The following is a 12,485-nucleotide window of genomic DNA, read 5'->3' as shown; positions in this document are numbered from 1 at the left end:
ATAGGATAGTGATATTGCCTTTGTCTATGGGAATTCTTGAGTCTAATAAAAAAAAGTCTGGGAAAAATCTAACTCCATGATTACACTTGGGCACATAGGTGATTAATATGAATGAAGTAACAACCATAAATATAATCATAACCACAAGAACAACAGTAATTCAAATTTTCTCACTTCACAGATGTTCTTAGAATGCTTTATTGGTATCTTGCAGGTGCTGTCCCCAAGCCTCAGGTGTCATTCCATAATCTCAGTTGATGCAAAGGCAAACACCACACTCTCCTCTGTTCAATGTCTGCCATCCCTGTCTTTTTGGCCTCTGACTCTTCCCTCTACTACTACCTGTGCACTTGAGATCTTCACTGACATAGCTGGGTTCTGTATTTATTGATAAGAATATCTCCTTTCTCTTAGACTAGGCATGACCAAAAGGTTAATCTGGGTTCAAAGATCAATGACAATGACCACTCAGTTTTCATTCAAGATCAATTTTATTTATTGTACAAACAAACATGGGTTACATTCCAGACAAACAGATATAAGTGAGTAGACTTATGCCCTGGTGCCTCCTTGGCTCTTCACAGGATGCAAAACAAATCCTGCCAGCAGGAAGTGGCAGTTTGCAGAGGTGGCAGGAGGCAGAGGTGGCTGGTTGTTCTTTGAGCTGGCTTGGACTTGTCTGGCATGCACAGGCCCTGGCACAGCAAAACATTCAGGGAGTAAGAGTGTTGCACAAAAGATTTTACCAACTTTGTCACATTAAGCAGCATTCAAGGATTTGCTGACCACCACTTAAGCAAATTTTGTGTTATGCCATAGCAGTGAACTTACTTGTTCTATTTCTAAACAAAACATTGGGTTCACACACAGGCCTGGACAAAGCTTCCCACTTCTGGACTATTTACTGATCTTCTTATTCTCAAAGAAAGCAAGATGAATGATGCGCCATACCATGGCTATGGCGTGTGACTCTTCTAGACCTGGATAGTGTCCCAATATTTAACTGATTTTGAGGGGGAGTGAAAATATGCCATCAGTTCTTCTTTCTATCATCCCCATCACTACCATACACATAATGACATAATCATGTCACAGTATGTCCTCAGAATCACTATTTCTAGCTGAGTGTATACTAAGGCTTTATATCTAGGTCAGTTCATTGTACCTCTGTCTCCTCTACACCCTCCTTCACCATGCCTACCTTGAGGAATTCAGCAAGTGATCATTCACACAAGCTAAAGGATTTTAGCTTTCTCTGCCATAAAGATTATTGCTAAAATACATACCATACAACAAACCAACCCATTTCCCACAAATCTTATTGTCTGACTTCTCGCAGAATACATAATGACTTTTTTTGTGTCTCTTCCTTCCGTGTTTCTCTTTCCTAACTGAACTTTGTTCTTTATCCAGGCCTTCTTCCAATCCTGACACATTTTAAAACCTTTAGCATTTCTGCCTATAATATTTGGGTGTTCTTCTTTTCCTATCTTTACTTAATAAGTCCCACACAAATATTTTCCCCATAATCACAATGTTTTCTTTTCCCTTTGCTCAAGAACTGAGTTATGAGCTCCAAATGAGGTCTGAAAAGATTTGGATAAACTCTACATTGGCTAAGTTTTAGTCATTTGCACTGCTAATAAAGATGACAATTCAACATGCTGAAGACAACTTCCTCCCTCATAAAGGGGCTAACACAGAGGGCAATACTGTTCATGCTTCTGATTCTTGATCACAAGAATTGCTTTAGGCAATTACAATAATGTCTCCTCTGACACATATTATTATTCAAGTGAGACAGAGAAAGAATATGTCCTATGTCACACAGCCAGGTGGTGACAGCTGACGTAGCATCAGCACACTGTGTTCCCTCTAATTTCTTCATTCATCTCTAGGTGGCAGTAAATCTGGTCCTGAATACTGACTTTGACACTCTGCTTTCTCCATATCCTTCCTGTCACTTCCTTTGAGACTACTTCAGATTCTTCCCTTAGCTTCTATTTCTCCATTTGTAAAATTGGGTTGATGAGGTTATCTTCCTTCAGTAGCTTTGACAATAAAAATGGGATCATCACGCATCCTCCTTAGCCCCATGAGTAAGCTCCCAGTAAGTGAGGTTGCCATCATTATTGTATATTTAAGATGATCTACCTATTTGAAAAACCCTAGTCACAGAGCCTCAGTTGCTTTTCTTTTTGGGTGAATGATCACTTGCTGAATTCATCAAGCAAGCTCTTTAACATTTACCTTCTTTTATTATGCTGGAGCATTTCTAATGTAGGAGGCTTTTGTGGCTTCTCACTATGACTGCTTTGTTTGTTCAAAACTTATACAGGCTGAGTATCCTTTATCTGAAATGCTTGGGTCAGAAGTGTTTTGGGTTTCAACTGTTTTCAGATTTTGGAATATTTGCTTATATGTAATGAGATATCTTGGGAATGGGACCCACGTCTAAACACAAAATTCATTTACGTTTCATACACACTTAGCCATATACATGTAACCTGAAGGTAATCTTTAAACAATATTTTAAATACTTTGATGCATGAAACTAAGTTTTGAATGTGTTTTGACTGTGACCCATCACATGAGATAAGATGTGTGGAATTTTCCACTTGTGGCGTCATGTCAGCACTCAGAACATTTTGGATTTTGGAGAATTTCAGATTTTGGATTTTCAGAGTAGGTGTGTTCAATTTGTATATATGGGTCAGATTCGGTCGTCTCCTTTAATCCTTGGCTGAAGGAAGCACTAAAGACTTTGGGGCCTCAATCTCCCATATGCAGTGACACTCTCAAAGCCATTGACTCAGCTTCTCACCTGAGTTTCCTTCCAGTGAGCCACAGATAGAAGTCATAGATGATGGCAGGGGCCTGGTGGCTGATGGCATTCCAGTACTGGGTTGTGAAGTTGCTGGTGGTGAAATCAGCATATGGCCTCCTAAAAGCTCTCTCAAATGGAATTGGAATTTCAAAGGTTGGCAAGACCTGGAATCCTGGGGAAAAAAAGAGAGAGAGTGCTAGAGGAGAATAGGAGAATATAAACCATCATAGTGGAAGGTATTTGTAATGGGTCACAGCAATAAAGACAAAGGATTTGCTGTGTAGAGTCAAGAATCAATTTCTGAGAACAATATAAAGATTTTTATGCTAAGCAAGTGGTTATCTGCAAAATGAAACAATGTGAATGGGTTAAGAATTGGATCCTTTATTTGAAACATCTACTCTAAAACAAATTCCTGGGGAAACGCATGTAGTCAATATAAGGGGGTACTGTTCAGAAAAAACATAAATCTGCATTTAATTCTAAGGTTATCTAGTCTATTCTGAAAGCCCCAAGGCAGAGGCTAGAAACTTTATTTCCCTGGCTGGACCATTACTTTCAGAACCATTTAGAAAGTTTCTTAACATTTTATTTCAATCTTTATTAAAAGTTTAACTAAAAAATTCTAAAGGCAATATTTTCTTGTGTTAGTTTACTTTCAATATTTCTCTGGGAATATGTCAGACTCAGTTGTCCACTCTGCTATCCAGGGTTTTATTCATAATAGTGTTTTTCTTTTTATAGAGTAAGCTTAATTAAGGACTTTTTACATACATTTGTGAATTCAGTAGTTATTTCGAAAAGATACTCATTTGAATTCAATTTTATTTAAGGTATGTAGGTTTTTGCAAAGCATATGCCTAAGCTCATTATTTAATTATGATGTCAGTTATTACAGTAATATGATTATTGCCCTACTTTAAAAATGCCAGCTAAAAATCTATCTGAAAAATGTAGCTCCTCTTCAGAGAAGATTCTCAAGAATCATCTGGTCCATAGGGATTTATACTTTAAAAAGATGGTGGTAAATTAAAAAGTTATGTACAGGTTGATAGCATAAGAGATTCTGATCTCCACACTGACATTCTGATCTATATATCCATATACTTGTTCAACATTTCCAACTGGAGGTGTAATAGACATTCACATTTAACAGCTCTAAAATGGGCCTCCTGATATACCCACTACTAATGACCCCCTTCCCAATGCGTACACAAACTTGCTGTTTCACCAATCTTCTACCTCTGACCAAATGGTAATTCAATTTGTTTAGTTCAGCCAAAATCTTTGGGGTTATCCTTGATTCTTCTCTTTAACAACACACACACAATTGAACAAAATCTATCAGCTCTCTGTTTGAAAAATACCCAGAATCATAATTTCCACCTGCTATCTCTCTGATCAAAACCACTACTGTAGCCTGGAATGTTGCAATACTGTCCGAAGTGGTCTCTGCCACTACCCCTGTATCCCCAGTCGGACCTCCATGTAGCCGCCAGAGTGATTCTTCTAAAATGTAACTCAGGGTGTATTACAGGAACTTCTCCATTCAGAGCCCTTCAATGGAATCTCTTCTCATTTAGAGGCAAAGCCATGGTCTGCAAGGCCTTGCACTCTCTGCATCCTCTCTCTCTGCCCACCACTCTGACTTCATCTCTTACCGCTCTCCCTCTCAGTGCTTCTGCTGCAGCCATACTGGCCTCCTTGCTGTCCTTGAATATGATTAAAGAACTTTAGCACTTACTGTTTCTTCAACTTGGAATATTTCATCCACATGTCCTTCTGATTTGCCCTCTCATTTATTTCAGGTCTCTACTAAGAAGACACCTTATCGGAGAGACTTTCTTTGGCCATCACATATCAAATAGCAGCCTTCCCACAACACTATTTACTTCTTTAATTTCCTTTATTTTTCTGCACTCAACCATATCTGATGTATATTTCTCCTAAGATTTAAATACCAGAACGAAATTTTGTGTGCATTGTTTGAACTTATACAGTACCTTAAAGAGTGGCTGACTCAGTGACTAATAAACATTTTTTGACTAAATGAATGAATAAATATCTCGGCAACATACAATTACTTTCCTTTTCCTAAATCTGTGTCAATCCTTCCTTTAGTCATTTCAAATATATTTATTTAGCATTTAACACTTGCCAGGCACTGTGGTAGATGCTGAGGTAAAAAAAATTACATATGACATATTCCTTGTCTTTAAAGAATTGGCAATCTGGTGGGAGATGTGGACAATTCATGATTACAATACTTTGCCTGAGTATTCTGCTAGAGGCCAGTACAATAAGCTCTGGAGGAATACAAAAGAAGCATCTAGCTCTGTCTGGGTGCCAGGAAGGGGAGGGGTGGGGCTGGGTTAGGAAGGCTTTCTGAGAAAGCCGTCCATATGGTGATCGCAGGCGTTTACTAAAATGTTCACTGTTCTAACCACTGTACGAAGCACTTTATCTCCCTACATTCTCCAAAGAGCTCCCTAGAATAGAATAATTATTATTCTCATTCACAGATTAAAAAAAATTGATATACAGGGAGAAACTGAGAGACTTTTTCAAACTGATACAACTAATAAGCAGTGGAGTCTACTGAATGGTGGGACGCATCCCAGCATATAACAGCTATGTGAGCACGGATTTCTGTTTAGTGATACATCCTCAGCACCAAGAATAATGCCTATTTAATGAATACAGGAGTAAGTGAATGAGCTAGGATTTGAATCCAAGTCTATCAGATCCCAAAGCCCAAGACTTTTAACCATGAAGCTACCGTCTTTCTGATGTGAGGGACAAGTAGAAACTCATGCACATGTAGAAAATGTGATTTGGCAATTGAAAACTGCACTCTACATCCTCATAGGTCAAAGAAGAAATTCAAATGAAAACTGTTTAAGGATTAGAGAGTAATGATAACATAAACATTATACAACAAAATGTGTGGGATACAGCCAAAGTGGCATTTGAGGGAAATACAAGCCACGAATGCATGTATTAGACAAGCCGAATATTTGTGGGCTATATTTCTAAGTTAAAGAGAAGAAAAACATAATCAAAGAAAACAGGAGGAAGGGGAAAAAAGAGATAAGGCAATACATCTTTGCAACTGAAAACACAGCAGCATAATAAAGAGTCAATAGGCTGGGCTCAGTGGCTCATGCCTGTAATCCCAGCACTTTTGGAGACCGAGGTGGGTGGATCACCTGAGGTCGGGAGATCGAGACCAGCCTGACCAACATGGAGAAACCCCATCTCTACTAAAAACACAAAATTAGCCAGGTGTGGTGGCGCATGTCTGTAATCCCAGCTACTCTACTCAGGAGGTTGAGGCAGGCGAACTGCTTGAACCCAGGAGGCAAGGTTGTGGTGAGCCAAGATCATGCCATTCTACTCCAACCTGGGCAACAAGAGCGAGACTCTATCAAAAAAGAAAAGAAAGAGAAGAAAAGAGAAGAGAAGAGAAAAGAAGTCAATAAAGCCAGAAGAAGTTGGTCCTTTGAAAAAAAGAAATAAAGTAGACCCTTTAGAGACTAGCTAAGAAAAGATAAGACACACAAATATTATGAATTAAAACAGAAGCATAATTACAGATACAGTTTAGGACAAAAATATTAATATAATATGAAAACAATGTAAATACATTTTAAAACAGATAAAATCTTAGAAAAAGAGACAAATATAACTAAAACTGATTCCAGCAGAAAATGAAGCCTGCAAAATTCTTTAACTATTAAAGACACTGAAGCAATAAAAAATGTTCTCACAAAAAATTATAAATCCAGATAATTTAAAGGTGCTTTTCCCAAGTTTTGGAGGAACAGATTACTCCACTATTACACTTTCACTCCACTAAGCACTTTCAGAGAATAGAAAAAACAAGGGAACTATATGATTAGCAAATTGAATTAAACAAAATATAAAAAAAGATAACACGGCATGACCAAGTTGGGTTTATCCTAAAAATGGCAGGAGAGTTTAATATTTGAAGTCTTCTGCTTAAAATTAGCAGCAAGACAACAATATGCACTATTGCCATTTGTATTCACCATTATAGTAGAAGTTCAACAAGAAGGCTGGGCGTGGTGGCTCACGCCTGTAATCCCAGCACTTTGAGAAGCCAAGGCAGGCGGATCATGAGATCAGGAGATCGAGACCATCCTGGCTAACACGGTGAAACCCTGTCTCTACTAAAAATACAAAAAATTAGCCAGGTGTGGTGGCGGACGCCTGTAGTCCCAGCTACTCAGGAGGCTGAGGCAGGAGAATGGTGTGAATGAACCCAGGGGGCAGAGCTTGCATTGAGCCGAGATGGCACCATCAACAAGAAAAATAAAGACCTAAGGCTTGAAAAAATGGGGATAATACTGGTATTTTTGCAGATTAAGTAACTGTCTACATAGGAAATCAAGAGGAAATTTTATACAATTTCTAGCAATAAGTTTAGCAAGATAGCTGAATATAAGGTCAATATACAAAAATCAATTGTATTTGACATCATCCACAAACAATTAAAAAATATATTTTTACAAAAGACATTTAAATTAGTAAAAAAAAAAAAAAAAAAAAGCATCAATTACCTAGGCCCTAGGTATAAATCTGATAAAAGATGCTTAAGACCTATATGCAGGAGATTAAAAACTCTTCTTAAGGGACACTAAAGGAGACAATTCTATGGAGAGAGAGCCCATGTTCACCCACCCAGCTATCACTCCTTGTAATATCACCTGAGACTATATATGCTCAACCTCCTGTTAACATGGCTATTGCTCCTAGTAGGAAGCATTTTTATCCCTCCTAAGAGTCCCCGATAGGAAACACAAATGAGTTTAATTTGAATGCAACATCAAATTAATTAGTAATAGCTTCCAGAAATGCTGTGTTAGAAGGGAATCCAGAACAGAGCCTTGGCACAGGGATAACCAATGTCATATCAGCCTACAATGTTTGCTATAGGTGTAAGAAAGGTAGAGGAAACATGCATGCCAAGTATTTTTCATTCCTGGAAAAGCATTTTTCAATTCAAAGCCACAATATATAAATGAGCCACAGTGTCCAGCTGTCCTGTAATAGAACTCTCAGTGTGGTACCATGGCTTCCCATTGGAATATGAAGAGCTAGTGTCATCTATGTAACAGGGACAGAAGGGGTGTGTTCACAGGTACTAAGAAATCCTACAGAATAGCAAAATTCCCTATTTTTATCTTCTACCATCATTAGATGTTTAAGTTGTACTCAAATTGATTTCCATGGTTTTTGTACATTGAACAGATTAAATCCCTTACCTTCAGACAAATCAATCATTTGTATAGTACAGGGTTTCTCAAAGAGCATTTCCCCAAGTATCAAGAATCATCTAGATGCTTATTAAAAATATAGTTTCCTCAGCATCACCCAAGACCTTGGTCCCAGGGTCTAAGGAATCTGGATGTTGTTTTATTCTCCCATAGTGATTCCTATTCACTTTTACAAATCACTAGTAGAGTAGTTAATGCACACCCAAGAGAGGCAAGTTGCATAAATTAATGATCAATATTACAGATGCAATCAGGAAGGAATAAGATCACTCGACTTTTCTAAATCTCATTGGTCACTGATCACGTCACATTCTCAGTGATGTATCAAGAAGGGAAGGGGTGTGTATAGGACCCACTGCCCCAGCAGGGAGGAGTATTTCAGCATTTTATCACTGAGATTCTTTATAACTGCCAACTTTTGCTTTATTTCATCACTGTTTTTTAAAATCTTTATAGCCAATGGACCCCCTACTGCTTACAATCATGTATGTGTTCCCAATGACTCCTTTCCTTGTACCTTCTAGTTAATTACCACAGATTTACAATTTCTCATTATTTTGTCTCTTTATTTACTTTCTGTCTTTCTCCCCATGTAGGCTCTAAGCTCCATGACACACTTTGTCTATTTTTTCTCTGTGTCAGACACTAGTAATTATGCAGATACATGGCTAAAGTACTTACCCATTTTGCCCCAATTGCAGGGACTGAGGTTACCAGATGTACAGTGGTAGACTAACATTGACTTAGGTCTGGAAAATGAAATAAAAATTAAATAAATACAACAGAATGGAAAACTAATGAAAGAAAAATAAGGGAGACAGAGTTGTTTCCATAATTCATCTGATTAAGGCAACCTATGCAAGAAGGCTTCCGTATTTTTTTCTTTCTTTGGGTTAATAAGCAAACTGGAAGAAGACTAGCAAAAGGCTGTATGTGGGGGGGTGCGTGTGTGTATGAAAGACATGTGTTAAATAGGAGTGACATATTATGAAGCACATATGTGTGAGTTCACATAAGAAAAATTTAATTCTGTTTACCACTTACTAACGCAGCCAAATGTATGAACAACCTGTTTTTTTTTTTTTTTTCCTTTGTACCAGGAAACTTCCCCACACATAGTGATTGAACACTTTTGGCATTAACCAGAGTTCAATTAAAAAAAATATTCTCTCATTTCATCCAGTTCTATCTCCTTTGCCCTAAAAAAGAAAGCTGAATGTTAAACTACCAATAGAAAGAAAAGCCTTTTGGTTATCAAGAATTTTATGGTTAAGTGATTTAAATGTTTTATTACTTTGTGAGTAGCCAAGTACTAAACTGTATTTTGAAAACAACTCAACATATATATGATGGCATATTAGGAACTCTATAAAATATTGAAATGAACACCCTCTCACATTTGGGGTCTTATACAATGAAATGCCTATATTTGGAAAATGTGCCTAATAGATGAACCCTCCCTCTCATGAAATCTTTGAAAGCCCACTTGAGCATCCACACCTGTGAACTGCAGCACACCATCCTACAGCTAGCGGGAGATTGATGGCTGTATCAACCGGAATTGGAATTTAGTCTGCCACAGCCATTGGGGTAGTTTTTATGGCCAGAAGAAACCCTTTCCCAGCCTGCACAGGAAAAAGAACATAAAATGTGAAACCGGGTCTTAAGTAACAGCTGGGGCTAAAGTATGTATCATCAAACTGATTATACTATTGCAATAAGTGAAGACAGGTAACATCGATCCATCGCTTACCAGGTTCCTACACAAAGTCTGACTTCGTCAGCCTATCCTAGCTTCTCAGCCAAGGTCACCTTCAGCATTTTCTTGAACTACTAGTGTTCCTCACGTTCCTTTAGGGAATAAAATTCCTCATATTTGTGAGAGGTTAATAAACTTAGTTAATTACCAAACACCAAGAATACACCTTCACATTTTAAAAAGTAATTAACAAGACACGTTATTAAGGTTACACAAATTTCCCATTAATGTTTACCATTTCCTTGATGATTTTGTTTTCTGCTAGGGTTTATTAACCCACAAGCAATAGTAGGCACTAAAAGTTTAAGAAATTTTATTTGAAAAAAATTAATTGGTGAAATCCCACAATTAATAAGACAAAAACTTTTTTGGCTTAGAAAAATGGCCTTATTATTTACTTTTTATTCAGAATCTCAGTTCACCTCACAGATCACTGATGTTATATAGATACAGGAGTTGGGAATTATTTACGTTAATAATTTGTTGAGTTTATGAAGTTGATTCTTTCTGCTTTGCATGTTTCCCACTTTGATTTGAAATGATTAGCACTTTCTTACCTTACTCAATTCTCTTTTCTTATAACTAGCTCCCCTTCTTTTGGACATAAGAAACCAATTTAGAACATTTTTAAAAATGTAAATAAATATGCATCTTTGCATATAATGAAAACCGCTTTGGGATCATGTTAAAATAATGATGTTCTACGTCACCAAACATTCACCCCAACTGAACTTTTTTAGGAGAGAGTTGAAAGCAGGTGGGAAACAGAAAGAAAGGGGCTGCTGGAAAAATCTGAAATTCGAAGGAAGGTCTTTGTCACTATCATAATTCATTGTTTTATATTTGTATTTTAATTCATGTTGAATCTAGCTCTGGGAGGAATAGAGACAGAGTCTGAAGCGCAGTTCGAATCCCTAATAAGATTTAAACTCATTTAGATCACTGATTTCCTACTCACTGTACAAAAAAGTAAAGTGGCGTTTAGGCCCTAAATGCCTCAGTGTGAGCTGTGAACCCCACAGCTCTACCGGATCCATTTGGACTTCAGGGAGATGCGCACTGAGGGCTGTTTACCTAGAGGAGCCACGTTTCTCCTTGTAAGACATTATTGAAAAGGCGTTGCTGGCACATGTGTACCCATGTAACAAACCTGCACGTTGTGCACATGTACCCTAGAACTTAAAGTATAGTAATAATAATAAAAGGCCTTGCCTATATTCACTGATGTTTGTATTTGAAAAATTTGCTCCAGTATTGGTAGTTCTCTTTCTTGTATTCATTAAGAATTTTTGATGTATACCTGCTTTCTATACATACACGTAAACTCGTATGTGTTTTATAATAATGAATTTAATAATCTTTGAAGATATTATTTTTATTGCCTCCTCAATTCACTGCACTAATTCATGCAATTATAAACTGCAGAAAGGAGGAAATACCTCCATCTTGCGATAAACAAAGCAAAATCCTTGGCAGAACCATGCCCCCCTGCCCGCGCCCCGACCAGCCCACCAGGGCAGCCACTCACCGGTGTCCGTCTTCCCAGCTCCCGGCCATGTGGCCAAGTGAATCCATCCTGCAGTCCGTCTCCACTTTCGCCAGCCCGTACCGTGAGCACCCCCTGCAGGAGGGCTGACCCCGCGCAAGGGGCACCCACCACTACCTCAACACGTGGCGTGCGGGACTTCATTCGGTCCACAGGGCTGGACGGCCTGGGGCCGAGGACACCCCGAAGCCCCCGCGACCCCGCCGTCTGCGTCCTGCTACCCAAACACTGCACGCAGCTGCCCTATGGCGCCCCCGTGAATGGCCTGGTGTGGGTCCCAGCTGCTGCGACCGGAGCTGGACCCGCCGCGGATGGCCCGCCGGTTTCTTTTCTTTTTGATGGAACCTTGCTCTGTGGCCCAGGCTGGAGTGCAGTGGCGTGATCTCCGCTCACTGCAAGCTCCGCCTCCTGGGTTCATGCCATTCTCCTGCCTCAGCCTCCCGAGTAGCTGGGACTACAGGCGCCGCCACCACGCCCGGCTAGTGTGTGTGTGTGTGTGTGTGTGTGTGTGTGTGTGTGTGTGTGTGTGTGTGTGTGTGTGTGTGTGTGTGTGTGTGTGTTTTTACGGTGTGTGTGTTTACGGTGTGTGTGTGTGTGTGTTTACGGTGTGTGCGTGTTTTTTTTTTTTTTTACGGTTTCACCGCGTTAGCCAGGATGGTCTCGATCTCCCGACCCCGTGATCCGCCCGCCTCGGCCTCCCAAAGTGCTAGGATTACAGGCCTGAGCCACCGCGCCCGGCCTGCTAAACCGATTTCTACTGGCGCTGCCGAGCCGCCTGGTCAAGGCCCAGCTCCCTGAAGCGGACAGCGGCGGCCAGGGCAGCGCACCCAGGTTCACCCATGGACCTCGCGGCCTCAAACACGAGGGCGCCCCGGGCCGGCGGCTTCATGCATGCGAAGTCCCGGGTCCCCCCCGCCGCCCCCGACACCCGCCCCTCAGCCCCTACTGGCCTGCGCCCCTCCTGCCCACTGCCCTAACGTGGCGCTGGCTTAGGACACCCAACCCGGCCTTCAGGAGGCGCCCCCCCCCCACAGCTCCCCAACCCCCACCCCC

General features: G+C 40.0%; 1 long non-coding RNA gene and 1 pseudogene across 2 annotated transcripts in view; one reads left to right on the top strand and one right to left on the bottom strand.

The window, feature by feature from the left end:
* The window catches only part of LOC114671293 (uncharacterized), a 34,745-nt gene extending 26,007 nt beyond the window's left edge, over positions 1 to 8,738 (top strand). The window contains exon 3 of the long non-coding RNA XR_013401928.1: positions 4,636 to 8,738. This is a non-coding gene — a long non-coding RNA (uncharacterized LOC114671293). The remainder of the gene's footprint in view (positions 1 to 4,635) is intronic.
* Positions 558 to 12,422, bottom strand: LOC114671286 (putative inactive fatty acyl-CoA reductase 2-like protein; annotated as a pseudogene). The gene is made up of 6 exons (XR_013401927.1): positions 11,415 to 12,422; positions 9,881 to 9,978; positions 9,628 to 9,752; positions 8,809 to 8,876; positions 2,825 to 2,999; positions 558 to 2,051 (listed from the first exon to the last, which is right to left on the bottom strand). The product of XR_013401927.1 is annotated as a putative inactive fatty acyl-CoA reductase 2-like protein (transcript).
* Between the last annotated feature and the right edge of the window lie 63 nt (positions 12,423 to 12,485).

The sequence above is a fragment of the Macaca mulatta genome, chromosome 12 (assembly GCF_049350105.2).
Source record: "Macaca mulatta isolate MMU2019108-1 chromosome 12, T2T-MMU8v2.0, whole genome shotgun sequence".
Lineage (NCBI taxonomy): Eukaryota > Metazoa > Chordata > Mammalia > Primates > Cercopithecidae > Macaca > Macaca mulatta.
This window is presented reverse-complemented; position numbering and strand designations above follow the sequence as displayed.